General features: G+C 42.8%; 1 protein-coding gene across 1 annotated transcript in view; it reads right to left on the minus strand.

The window, feature by feature from the left end:
* Window positions 1-10,301, minus strand: part of GLI2 (GLI family zinc finger 2) — a 260,165-nt gene extending 249,864 nt beyond the window's left edge. The window contains exon 1 of the mRNA XM_026707931.2: window positions 9,810-10,301. The gene's annotated coding sequence lies outside the window, so the exon portion shown is untranslated. The remainder of the gene's footprint in view (window positions 1-9,809) is intronic.
* Window positions 10,302-14,646: the final 4,345 nt, after the last annotated feature.

The following is a 14,646-nucleotide window of genomic DNA, read 5'->3' on the forward strand; positions in this document are numbered from 1 at the left end:
TAACCCTAATTCATAATGGCATCTAAAACAAATTCATCACACCCAGCAATATAATGATTTGATTTATACTGAAAAGAAAGGGGGGGGAGAACTCTCTGGAGAACAAAATTAAACTAACAAGATATATGTGCTTCTCAAACCCAAAGGGGCTTGTTTGTTTGTTTGCTTGCTTGCTTGCTTATTTTTAAGCATCAAAATAACTAAATTATTAAAAAGAAGGGTGGGCAAAATGCTTCTCTGGAAGTAAATCACATGTCTGATTCCTGTTTACACATCCAACGGTTATTAATGTCAAGCTGTAGTGAAGATACTCAAGAAAATCATTACCATTCAGAGCCACTAACAGCTATTAAATCTCCATCAATTCAACTTAACACAAGTGTACTTCAGGGCCCTTCTGAGATGCAGCCCAGAAGCTCCTGCCTGACTTTATTCTATTGTCCTCTAAAGTCACAAAGGGCCCTTGCTGAGAATGCCTCTGAAAAAGAATCTTATGTCTTATAGACCTGATGTTCTTTTAACAGATCTTTCCTTAATCAACAGATCCCACATACCCTTTCTCTACCAATAGATTAAAAGAAAAATGGGAGAGAGCTCTAAGATAACCTCAGCAAGTCAGTACAAAGCAAGAAAAAAACTATATCAATGTTACTGAAAGTTTTCCTTTCACTTCTTGGAGAGAGGAGCAAGGCGAGGAATATTTAATTTGGAAGAAGTAAGATAAAGGAACTCCTCGACTTATGACTGCAGTTGGGGCTGACTGACGTAGCCATTAAGTCAGCAGTGCCCAATTTTACAAACTTTTTTTTTGCTGCAGTTATAAAGTGACTTGCTGAGGTTATCTAACGCAATCCTTACATGAATCCGGCTTCCTCCCAATGACTTTGCTTGATGGGAGCCAGCTGGGAAGGTCACAAAGAATAGAATAGAATAGAATAGAATAGAATAGAATAGAATAGAATAGAATAGAATAGAATAGAATAGAATAGAATAGAATAGAATAGAATAGGAATTCTTTATTGGCTAAGTGTGATTGGACACACAAGGAATTTGTCTTGGTGGTATTATGTGACCCCAGGACATTGGAACAGTTGTGAATACATGGCGGTTGTCCAACATCTGAATTTTGATCTGGGGTGCTGCAACCACTATAAGTGCAACCATCAGTCATAAGTCACTTTTTTCAATGCCACCATAAATGAATGGTTGTAATTTGACAATTCCCTTTATATCTCATTTCAGCACAGAGAGTTCAGTTTCAATTCTGGGTTTGTTGCTATTGCTCATTTAAATCGTCATGATTTCAATGAATGTCAAATGTGCAGTGGAACTGCATCCATGGCCTAATGCCTATAATATAGTTACCACACTCTAATATGGCCAAATGGAGGCCCACCATCAACTGGACAATGAGTCCAAAACTGTTCCCTGCTCTGTATTCGGTAACTAAATGGGTGGAACATGGGAAGGTCCCTTCATGAAACAGTCTCTAAACATTAAACAAAATAGGTTATAAGTTGGCCAGCATTTGGATGGGTGACTGGCTGACCAGCCTTCTTAAGTAGTCTTGAACTTTAGAAATAAATCATGTAAGCAACTGATCTCCAAGCCCCATGGTTTTGGGGTGCCACAACCGAGCATCACACTGTGTAGATTCTGTCAGTATTCCCCGATCAGATGACTGAAGGTGTAGCTGGACTTCTTTTTGCAGATGTGCCATGCTGTTTGAGAATTCTGCTTGCTGTGGGTCCAGTCTTTGTGGGAGGACACCCCAAAGCTGGAGAAGGTTGACTGACAGGTTTACGTGGTGTCCAACAAATGCATGAGGTAGCCAATGTTCCTGACTACAACCCTGAATGAAGACCAATTTTCGATAGCTGCATGATGGATGTAAATAATTATTTGATGGGGGAACTATTCAAATAATTCATCCTGATAGAAATAAAAAACACCTTGGCATTCAAAGGCAAACTGGCTTACATAAAAACTGGTTGTACCTACAAAGGCACTCTGATACCTACTTGTAAAATCTAAGAATGTACATTCCTTTACTGATATATAATTGCCTACTCTGTTTTCTTTCTACCTGGCATGATGTACCATAAATAAAAAACTGGGGGGAAAACTTGATATAACATTATGGTAGTCTAGAAATGCATTAAAAAGCCAAAAACCAAAGCATATCTGATACTGTAATAAGCACAATCTGCTGAGGCAAACTAATATTGATGATTATTTGTTAACCATCTTTGGGTGTGAGACAATCAGGAAATACTAAGATAATGCACTAGTCTGAGAAGCTGCAGAAATATTGAAGATGATGGCCATTATGGCTACATGGACTTGTCTGCATTGTCACCAGAAAACAACTAAAAGGAAAACTTCTGATATGGTGAATGTTGTATACATTGGAACTTCTTTAATATCAGTTATCTGCAATATCTATTTTCAGAATTCCATTTAATACACATGCCAGAGATTAATCCAGAAATTTCAGTGAAGAGAACACATATTCTGTCATTCAGCTGAGCCTCTTTTTCTTTCCTGAATACTGTGCCCAGCTAGTCAGGCTGATCCAAAAATCTTCCTTAAGTTCCTCAAGAGAATCTTTTTAAAATATCAAGGAAACAAACTTCATGCCGCCTTAGACAATTCCTTTCATCTATCTCCAGAAAAATGATAATTGAAGATAAGCTATTTCTTGATTGCATTTTCCGCTAATAGGCAGCCTTAGTTTTCCATTAAAAAAAAAGAATAAAACTATTGTTTTATCGTGTTAAAGACTTGATGGCATGTGAATGTAAAAATCCCATGCAAATTGCTGAGGACAGAAAAAGCATGTAAGAAGTTCAGTGGCCATGGTTAACAGGCAGCAAATGTGACCATCACCATTCACCAAATTGCTACCAGAAAGTGTGTGTGTGTGTGTGCACACGAGCGCGCATACACAACACACATCCATTTTCATATATTCATCAGCTTTCTCTGGGACAGTCAGCAACTTTGGCTGAGCATAATAACAATTTAACAAGCAGCCACAAGTTATTGGGGGGAATCAAGTAAAAGATTGCTTGTAAAGTACTTTGTCCTACAAAGGTATCCACAGGCCAATGAGAAAATGTGGTTATTTGGGAGAAGTTATCTGAAGCTAATAGAAGATAAGCATCTTGTGTTAAATTCAGTTTTCCTGCCAGACAGGAACACAAAAGAAATAAAACAGGAGACTTAAAAATAACTACTGTTCAGTGTCTTAGAAATCAAGTATGACTGAATCATAAAGAGGGAACAGTTCAAATGATTCCCCCTCTTTCCCCCCACCACACATAAGTTGCTTGAAGAAAAACCTAGAAGCATAATTGGTCTGGAAGCCCAATTTAATTATAGGGTTCGAGTCCAACTGGGAAGGAAAAGAACTGCATTTCAACCGCACCACCCGAGATCATCCAGATACTGAAACTATTTGCAAGTTGACAAAAACATTTGCATCATAAAACACGCCAAGGCAGCCGGGGAGGCAAGGCAGATGTGGAATGTGAAAAGATCAGGGCACTAAAACAATTGGGGCTGTAAATAAGGACTAGTAATCAGCAATCATTGCAACTGGGGTGGGGGTGGGGTTAAATGCCAGGCAATTAATGGGCTTCGTTTCTACTGAAAGGAAATACTTTATCATAAGCTATCCTGTGAGCAGCCAAGAGCCTTGCATCTGACCCTCACAAAGGTATGAAAAGAGGGAGAAAAGCATTGATAATTGGGCTTTCTGTCCAGTCACGCACATTACACAAACTTTCTCCCTCTGAACCGTTAGGAGCACAGCTGTTTCCTGCACTTTCTACTGTATGTCTTACAGTAGAAGACACAATGAGAGGGGGGGGGGTCTCTTTGGCGAAAAGGTGGGAAGGGGCGCCGGAGGGGAAGGCAGAATTCAACCTAGTGCTAAAAGTTCCTTTGATTTCGCTGTTGTTTTTGGTTCATTAAATTTTCCACAGATTTGCAGAGAAGAAAAAAACATGATCAATAAACCCTGACAAAAGCGAACGTGTGAAAAAGGCAAGAGAAAGGCAAAGGGGGAGATAAAAGGGAGATCCTGATTTCAGAGCCAGATGACCAGAGCTTTGGGCTGCTGAAGAATTTGAATAGGCCATCATTTCTTTACAGCTTTTCACTTTCTTTCTCCTCCTGACTGTTGGAACTCCCCAGTCAATACAATAGTAAATGCACTAAAACTGGTTTTCTTATGCTAATGGATGCGATCGGGCACTCAGAGTTAAAACACACTTCCCACCAATGTGTGTTCTTTTTTCTCCTTTTTTTAAAAAAATACATTAACCTATTCAAGTTAACCCAAAACTTCAGAGCCTGCTTAAAGCTTAACCTCCCCCATGCACAAAATTAATGTGGGTTCTGTTCCCACCTACTCTTTTTAGCAGCAAAGGGGCAGAAAAAGTCTTCAATCAGGGTAAGGTTTCTTTTAAAAGCCTTTCAGATGAGAGAAATGAAGACTGAAAAGGAAGGAACAGAAAATCAGCGTCCAGAATTTTAGCCTGTCTTATTTCATTCAAACACTGAATGGAACTAAGTAATAGTAATAATAATAATAATAACAAGAACAACAATACTTTGTAATAGAATTTCAAGGGGAAACTCTATTCTGTGTTTCTATAAATCTCTGTGAGTTCTGGCCCTGTTATTCTGGATAGCCAAGGTCACCAGAAACTAAATTTCGTAAACATTATTCAGGGTTTAAATAAATGGTTTCACTCAGTTATGCCTCCATAAAATTCCTGGATAAAATATATAATCTTCAAGTACAATGAGACTCATTGCTGTGGCTACCCTATCCTTAGAGTGATTCACTTTATGGAATATTCCAAATTACTTATCTCCTTCTGTATTTTATCTTTAAGTGCAAGTATCGAGTAAGTACATATGATAGCCATTTTTAAATAAGATTTTTGTTGTCTTTATGGCTTTGTGTGTTAAAGAAGTAATTGACCCTAAAAGGTTTACCTTCAAAATGTTAACAAATAAAGTCCAATTCTTTTCCGTAGTCAACCTGATGTTGAGGATATGTCAAACACTTTTCAAGCAAATTAACACAAAGCAATCTACTTCATTCACAAAAATTCAGATAGCCAAACCGTGCAGCTTACAAGCAAACATTCACAGCCCAGTAAGTGTCAGAGAAGGCTTGGAGCCATAATTAGATAATAACCACATTTTAAAAGAAGGGGCATTCAAAATAAGCTCTTTTTTTTTTAACCTACTCCTTCAAAAATCTTTTGGTAAGATGGTGAAGTGTGTTCGCTCTAAGGAAAGCAATGGTTGGGTATTTGCTACACAAATACACAGAGAGAGTTTTGGAAAGCTGCTTGCTGCATTTGCTTTCTTTGCTAATCTGTCCTGGAAACTCTGTTGTGAACAAGGCACTTCTGAGAATACAAAAAGCTTGAAGGATTTGTGTATCTTTCAGGACACAGTGCAAACAACTGGCTTACAGTAGGCCACCAGAAGTTGAGTGAGCAAGCTTAGCAACATTTATTCAGCTTCTACAAATGCCTTGGATTTCTCTGGAAGAGATTGTTCTGGTAGGAGGAATTGCCCCTTAAAAAGTATATATGTTTAAGGCTATTTTTCCCCCCAAAGCCAAGATATTCCATGCCCTAAAATAAAACTGAAAACTCTTGATATATATCAATCTGGCTAAGGAAGCTTTGTAATTAACCATCGCTTCCAGCCTCTTCCCCTGTCCTATAACACTAAAGGAGCCACCACAGCAAGTTATACCCAAATCAAGTAATTTAAAAAATAAAAGTTCATTACATTTTGCACAGATGTATTTCTTGAGATGCAATGAATACTTGCCAGAGAATTGCCCATGTAGTCAACATTTTTTTTTACTTTGTGGGAAAGTAATATGAATAAATGATAAAGCTGAAACTCATTCCCATATGCTCAGAATGTCATACAAACTTAAGATCAACAGATGATACTTCAGAAAAAAAAGCATTATGCTGCAGCACTTCAAGATAGTTTTAAAGACTACACTAAACCCACAATATGATTCCTCCACTGTCCGCTTCTTTACCTTTTTTGCGTGTGTGTGTATGTGTAACTATTCAACTTGCTTTTCCAGTATTGTCATCCTGCACTAGCTTTATACTATGTTGTTTCAAGTTTATGAGAATTCCAAAAATAAAACTTCTGCATATAGACTAGCACTGTTAGATGTATCATGCATCGATTAATCACCCTAACCTAAAACAACCTAACAGGAGAAAAACGGAAAAACAACAGGAAAGGGCCTGAATATTTCACTTGATTTCTTAAATGAACATAACTGCATGCAAACATCACATATATACTGAGATACCTCCACCTATATCACCTCCTGGATGTTAAAAAAGGATATAAAAAGGAAATTGGAACCAGTCTTCTTGAGGACACATTTTCTTTTGCAGAGCAGTTAACATTTCTAGGCATTTCAAAGTGATGCATTTAAGTCTACAAGTGGATTCAGAATCAAATTATTCTTTCACCACACCCGCATTTTCAAAGATTATCTCTTTTGGAAAAGCCACACCACAGAATGAAAAAAGCCACTCAAGAGAAAACAGTGATTATCAGATAGAAGAAGCAGTTCTATCTTCTAAAAATTACAGGCAGTCTATCTAAGACTTTAGAAAGATTATACACATATAGACTCTGCAATTTTCTTGGAAATATTTTTGGAAAGTTGCCTTAGGTTTAATTGTCCCACAAAAAGTTCCACTGAAAGTAATTTCCTTGAGAGGCAAGCATGAGACAAAAGACCATAACTGGATGAGGATGAGATATTATATTGTAGCTGTCATTTATTTTGAGGACAAGTCAAAGGCAGGTGTTGTCACCACTTCATAGCACTCAGGGCAAAATGGAAATCACTTCAGGCAAACTTTGAAAACCACATACACAAACACAGAGTGGACACTGGTGTGTGAACTACATGCAATGAACATTTGCAGCTAGGAAAACCTCCAATATATCTGTCAAAAATTATTTTCCAAGTGAAGGAAAGCAATTTGCTTTACACACACACACACACACACACACACACAGAGAGAGAGAGAGAGACAGACAGACAGACAGACAGACAGACAGACAGATGTAAGTAAATTTGCTTTACCTTCAGCCTAGTGCACAGAAAATCACAAAAAAGGGATTCACTTAAATCTAAGGGTGCTAGAACAAACAGATGAGATCCATGCAGCTTTGCAAGAAATCAGTTTTTCCCCTTTCTGTATATTTTGGATTTTAGCGTTTATTTACTCTATCCTTTTGGCACAGGGTCCAAGGGACATGCCAATACAATATTTGTTTAAATGCGATTTTATGCAGCAGGCAAGAGAAAGTTTACTTTAAAATTCTTGGCCATCCCCTGAGATCCAATTGCATAAAAAAGAGAGTAATTTTTACAATTGCTCTTTTTATTGGTAGCAGTCAATAATACATGAACTTCAAAACCCAAAGCTAAAAAAATGTACCCAGACCCAGTATTTTAGAAACCATATAAAATAAAAGAAACATATGTAAACTAAGTGTGTAGTTAAGGATTTCAAAGACAAAGCTTCATAGATCTCAATCTATGCTAGGGATTCCTTTCTCTATTCTGCAATGAGCGCACTGCCAAAGTTTACCTAAACTCAGTTTTATTGTGTTAAACACATTCTGAACTGTTACCATGTTGCTGTCTCTTACACTTGTTAGAAAGAAATGCTCATTTGGAAAAAAATATTGGACTTACTGATGAGTAAACTGACATAAAATCAATGATAAAGAGTAGTGTAGTTTATCAGTATACTTTCTGTATATATACTATGCAGAGAAAATTAACTTCCCATTTAAGTGCAGAAGAATCTTTCCACTTAAGACTTCGCTTATTTTTATTTTCTCTGTTATTCAACTTTGTCCAACACAGTTAGTTTTGTGGCCTTTATGATGAAAGGTGTTTAAAAGTTTTTTGTTTCCTGCCATATGTGTAGATGCGATAAATTTAGAGAAACTAAACTCTTATTTTGCCAGATGTTCCCGGCTTAAACCAGCCCAAAAACTTCTCAGCATCTCTCTCCTCACACAACTTTACAAGCCCACAGCTGCCTCCAAACCTCAGCTCTCTAGAGAAGGAAAGGTACAAGAGGCCCCTGGCTATTATTCATCGTATTCTTTTGCGGGTGCTGACCGCTAAGAGTTTCCAGTCTCGGCCGACTTTTAGTTAAACAAACCCTAACAAGCGCCTCGAGCAACCCTTGGAGGCAAAAAGTGTGCAGTTCCTGCCGGGACTGGGTATTTCTAACTGGGAAACCCCAGCAAATGACAGCAATCGAGCCCCGGGTGCGTTTTGCGGTGGAAACGGGCACCCTGACGAGTTGAGTCCCTTCTCTTTCCAATTGTTTTCAGCCCCAAGGTGGGAGAAAGGGAGAGAGAGAGAGAGAGAGAGAGAGAGAGAGAGAATGAATATCCCCCCTTTGCTCTTCAAAACTCTTAATAGGATTGGCGCCCAGTTCGCTCCACGCCGCTCCCCGACACACGCGGATCAAGTTGCAGAGGTGGATGATTGAAATTCCTTCGCAAATATACTTGCTGAAAGATAGCTTCGGGGACCGGGGAAGGATGGGATGGTGGGGAAAGGTGGGGGGTGGGTGGGTGAGGTTAAGAAAACATCGTGGCTGGGAAACGAGTGCGCGGAGTTAACTCGTATCCGTCGGTCGGTCGGTCGCTTCGTCTTTCCCTCTCTCTCTCTCCCGCCTCCCTCTCCCCCCCAATTCCCAACCTCCCCCCACCCCCCAGGGAATAGCCCTACAGGAACTTCGGCCACGTTCTCTCTGCCTCTGGAAAGATACAAAAATAAACCTTGCATTGCAAAACAAGTGACTGTCAGGCTGTTACATCACAGCGCCACGAGGTTGCCGCCTTAGATCGCCGCACGCACTTCAGAGAAGCAGCTTCGTCCCAAAGCAGCGGCACACACTCACACAGGCACGCAAACGCATCCTTGCAAAACTCGCTCCAAAGTATCCGGAAAATATAGTCCCCCGGGGGCCGCCGAAGACGCCTGGCAGGCCAAGTACGGGACGACCCTTCCCCCACCCCCCACCCCCATCCGCTGAACCCTTGCAAAATTGGACCAACGAGGAGAGAGGGGAGCAGACGGAGCCGAATCGAGCCGCGGGTCACCGAATGGACCGGCAGACTCGCTACCTGAGGCCGTTTCAAGGCGACCTGCCCGCCCAGAGGACGGAAGCCGCGGAGACTTCTCCCCGCTCCCCCGCCCCGCGGCGGGACGGGAGGTCGGCTTCTGCCTTCGCCTCGGCTTCACATTACGGCCGGATCGGGCCTAGCCAGTTCACCTCCCTCCCCTCCTCACTTTCCCCTCTTCTGTCCCATTCGTCCCCGGCTGGCTAGCTCGCTCTCTTTCGGCTGCTGCGGGGCAGCCAGGCGCGGCCGTTAAGTTTTTTTGGAGTCGCTTCTTTCTCCGCGCTGCAACCTTTTCCTTGCGCGCGCGGCCGCGCGTGGGGGGGGAGAGCGACCTGCCCCAACTTTTTCCCCCTCCTAAGGGCCGTCACACCCACCCGAGAAGAGGAGGAGGCGGGAAAACGGGTGTTTCTCCCTCGTCCACGATCTCTCGGGAGGCAGCCGAGGAATCTCCGCTCGGGAAGCCGCGTCCCCCTCCAGTCCCTCCTCAGGAGAAATGCCCAAACGCCCAGAGTGGGGACCTTCCTCCCCACCCCCCCAAAAAAAAAAAAAAGTCACGAGCGGCTCTGCGACTTTACCCCTAAAGAGAAGTTTTCACGCGGCCAGCGGCTGTTCCGGCTCCAGAGCAGGGCGTCGTGCCCAGCTCCCCATCGTCCACTTCAGGGGCGCGGAAGAGCGAGTGGGGTTCAACTTGCCCGGGCTTCCTTTTTTTTGTGCTCCGTCGCTCTGTTTCTCCCCCCACACTTTTTTTTTTAAAGAAAGGCGAAGTCTGCTGCTGCTGGTGGTGCTGCTGCTGGCCCTTCCCGACGCTCGCGCGGATTCTTTTCCCTTCTTTCTCCCGCTCTGAGGCTCATTGGTGATCACAGGGGGAAAAAAGAGGGGGAAAGGGGGGGACCGGGAGAGTTTAAAAAAGTGTCGAGCGCCCCTGTTGCTGGCGTATTTCTGCCCTTCTGCCATCCATCATCCCTGCGTAGGACATCAATACACGCACGCTCGGGGGAGAATTAAGGCAGACGGAGGAGGAGGAGGAGAGCGGGAGAGTTCTGTTTTCGCCCGCCGCCAATTGAGGAAAGTTCAAAAAAAAAAAGAAAAGAAAGAAAACCAAGAAAAGAAAAGGGGGCGAACCAAAGGGGAGGAGAAAAGAAACTCCGTCTCTTTCTTTCTCTCTCTCTCTCTCTCTCTCTCCCAACTTTTGAAACCCACTTGGGGCTTGGTTAACTCAAGTCAGATGATCTCCGGAACCCAAATCCATTGACTGATCTGTTTTCATTCTAATCCGCGGCGGCTGCTCCTCCTTCTCCTCCCCGCCCTGAAGTCAACTGCACCATTAGCTCTTCCAGAGAGGCCGGCCTTCCTCGCATACCGGAGGGGAAAGGAGGTGCCGCGAGTGGCGGGGTGGGGGTGGGGGGTGGAAAAGAGGCGGAAAAAGGAGCCGGCGCAGCGGGAATTAAGCATCTCGAATTGCGCTTCCAAGAACAAGGAGGGTTTTCCCCCCAGAAGCGGATCTCTACCTCCCCCCCTCCCCCCGCACTCTCTCTCATACGCACGCACACACAGACACGGGCGCGCGCAAACTTTGGCCAACGCGCAGGTCACGCGGGGAGCCGGCCGAGCGAAGCGCCGTTCCTGAGGCACGGGCGACGAAGCTCCCCAGAAGTTCTTTAAGGAGGTGCTTGAATCCCACCGTTTGGCTTGAGTGGGTTTGGGATCATGGACCCCTGTTTGAAGCCCTGGTTGGGATCCAGTTTCCTTTGTGGGTTAAGGGTTCCAGCAGTGGCAACTTCTTTTCTTAGAAGAGTTGCCAGACGGCCTTGTTTGATGGCCTCCTCAAGAGTTAGTTGTGCCTGCCTTTATTTTAAGTGAATTAAGGGGAGAAATGAATAGGAAAAGTTGACACTCGAAATATTCTTGCCCAGGCAGATGTCTGTGGAGATTCTCAGTTGTCCAGGTCATGGTTGTCCCAAAGGTGCTTTTTCTAGAGGCAAACTGGCCTTCCTTGTTTTTCTTTTGAAGACATTTCACTTCTCATCCAAGAAGCTTCTTCAGTTCAAATACACATCAATTTTTTTCTTCCCCGTAACAGATGTTTTGGCCATGTCAATTGCCATGGGTCCAAATGCAGCTGGCAATGGGCCATCTTAATAAATAAAAATGCATCAATCAATAAAGATTTCTGTCTCATTATACAGTTGAATTATTAATATTTAAATCGGTTTACTTCACAGTAAGTGGATTATCCTGTCCCTTGCCAACCTGGGTTCAAGCCAGGGCACACCACCGAAACAGGATTGGTCGCTCTCGTCAATGACGTTTGGAGGGTTCAGGATGGAGGTGAAGCAACCCTTTTGGGCCCTTCTGGACTTCTCTGAGGCTGGTTGGGAGGAGAGGACTGGTCGAGTCCTAGGCCAGTGCAATGTGGGGTACCTACCTCAAGGCCTCTCCTTTTTAGTTTCCACACAAAACCATCCAGTATGGGGGTCCAATAACATCTGGTGATACCCAGTTATATTTCTCCATCCCTAGCCATACAAGTGATGCTATGGCAGTGCTGGCTGGGTGCCTGGAAGCTGTGAGAACCTGGATGGTCAGGAACCTGCTTTGACTCAACCTTGGCAAAACGAGGGCTGTGGCCTTTTGCTTCCCCTTCCCCCTCACCTGGCCCAGATGATGTTTCCTCTTTGACTCTGAGCAGGGCGATACTCTCCTGGGCTATGTTGAAACATAATTTACAGGTCCACCTTAGACTCAGGGCTGCTACTCAAGGAGCCGGTGCAACCGCAACCATGCCTGGGGAAAAAGGCTTTCCACACATTTGTCTGGAATGCCATTTGCACTTTTCCTGGACTGGGAGGTCTTGCTCATGGTCGCTCATGCCTTGGTCTCTTCTTGTTTGGATTACTGTAATGTGCTCTATATGGAGTTGCCCTTAAAGACCACTCAGAAGCTGCAACTGATCCAGAATGCGGTGGGCGTGTGCAATGATGGGTGCCCCCTAAGTTTATCCATGGAATACTTCTATTATTACCTTTAAACCCTATATGGCAAAGGACCAGCTTATCTGTGGGACCACCTTTCCTAAGAACATCTATCCCTCCTGCCAGATTAGATAGGACGGGCATGCTCCTAAACCTAGTCCTTTCCCTTACATATTGCCACCTTATGGAGCTAGGAAGCATCCCAGCAGCCTCATAGAAAGCTTTTCCACCCTGAAATTCAGTAGGCCTCTGCTCTCTTAAGCCTTCTGAAAAGCACTGAAGATTTGGCTTTTCCCCCAAGCTAGTTTAGGATGAGGTGATTTCCTGTCAACAGCTTAACTTGGGGGTCAGGTTTTTGTTTTTAATGTGTTTGGTTTTAACCATAAAAAAAGCAAAAGTTAGAATATTTTGGACATGTGACGCAACATCCAGAAAAATACAGCTTACTTCTCCAAGGAAAGATTGAAGGCAAATGAGGTCCAGGCAGAAGAACATCATGGCTTCAAAATCTAAGGGACTGGTTAGAACAAAACTCAACAGCACTTTTTCGTGTGGCTGTTGATAAAAAATAGGATCGCCAACATCCGATCATAGATATGGCACAAGAAGAAGAATGGTTTTAATAGTTTTAATAAGGTTTTTATATTGTTTTATTAATAGTGCTTTAGTTTACTTAGATTACATCTAATACATGGGCAATTAGCACTGGCACCCCTCAAGGCTGGGTGCTCTCTCCATTGCTCTTCTTTCTCTAGGCCAATGAATGCATCTTTAGGGATGCCTCTGTTAAAGTACTGATGTTTGAAGATGATAACAACAGTCATTGGTCTCATTCAAGATGAGGATGAGTCGGCATGTAGATGGGAGGTTGAACAACTAGCCCTGTGCTGCAACAGGAACCATCAGGAGCTAAACATGCTTAATGAAGCGATTAGAGCGGATTTTAGGAGAAGGTCTTGTATTTTATCTCCTCTTACTATATTTGACGGCACAGCATCAGCAGTAGGCTCCTTCAAGTTTTTAGGTTCTATAATCTTCCAGGATTTGAAATGGACCCCTAAGATTAGAGCCATCATTTTAAAAAGCACAACAAAGAATGTTCTTCTTGAGTCAGTTCAGGAAGTTCAGAATGCCCCAGCTGTTAATACAGTTTTACAGAGGAATTATTGAGTCTGTCATTTGTATTTCTATAAAATTTCTATATGTGGCTTGGTAACCGCAACCCACAAGACAGGAATGGACTCCAACAGATAGTTAGGACTGCCATATGTGTCTAATCACACTTGGCCAAATAAAGCTTATTCTATTCTATTCATCAGAGTTTGGTATAAAATAGGCAGTTAAATAAATGTTTTAAATAAATAAATAATATGAAGCAGGATTGGGCCCCATTAGAACTTGGTTGGAAGAAGATCAGGAAATCTCAAGGCTGCAGATAGTTTAGGAGGTTGAAAACACATCCTGAAAGAAGGCAATGGCAAAACCCTTCTCTGTGATTCCCAGGAAACATTCTCAACAAGAGCAAGTGTTCACCATTACTTAAAAGAGGAAACAATGTGAAATAAACATCTCCATTAGTATATGCTGTCCAGATATCTCAATAATTCTTTATTGGGGCTTTCCGTGGTGCGGTGCTTGCCCAAAGATAGAAAAGAGAGGGAAGCTCTTCACACTGTTGCATAACTGATGGAGAGTGGATGTCCTTCCAACTGTTGAGCATTGCTTTCTCCTGTCATCATTGCTTTCCCATGAAACAGCTCTGGCTTGACTGTTTATATAACCAAAAACCAGCTCATGTGGCAGCCAATTTAAGAATACCGAAGCAGTGTGATGGCCAAATACATAAGCTGATTCATCACTCTTAGATGAAAAGGAGAAATGGTAGAGATGAACAATTACTGTATTGCAACAGACATAAATGTTAGATTAACCTTCCCTTCCAGATCTATTGGCCTCCAACACCTTATTTCTCATAAGGATGGGTTTGGACAATGTCTCCAAAAGAAGCTTGCTGAAATCCTGGAAGATATGATGAAAACCATGCCATAGATGGAAATTGTGGAGGATGCATGAAAGGAGAAGGTTGCTCTGAGGAATGTCCAAACAGGCTGACCTTGTTTGGAAGTGTAGATGTGATATTCACCCACGTAGAAATGTCCAAACAGGGCACATGCATTTGTTACCAGCATGTGTAATTGTTCCAGCATAAACTTCAGTCAAATTATATGAGCCACAGTGGCGCAGTGGTTAGAGTGCAGTACTGCAGGCTATTTCTGCTGACTGCTGGCTGACTGCAATTTGGCAGTTCAAATCTCACTAGGCTCAGGGTTGACTCAGCTTTCCATCCCTCTGAGGTGGGTAAAATGAGGACCCAGATTGTTGGGGGAAATAGGCTGACTCTGTAAACCTCTTAGAGAGGGCTGTAAAGCACTGTGAAGCA

This window comes from Pseudonaja textilis, chromosome 1, assembly GCF_049901715.1.
Source record: "Pseudonaja textilis isolate UNSWEBS1 chromosome 1, rPseTex1.2, whole genome shotgun sequence".
Classification (NCBI taxonomy): Eukaryota; Metazoa; Chordata; class Lepidosauria; order Squamata; family Elapidae; genus Pseudonaja; species Pseudonaja textilis.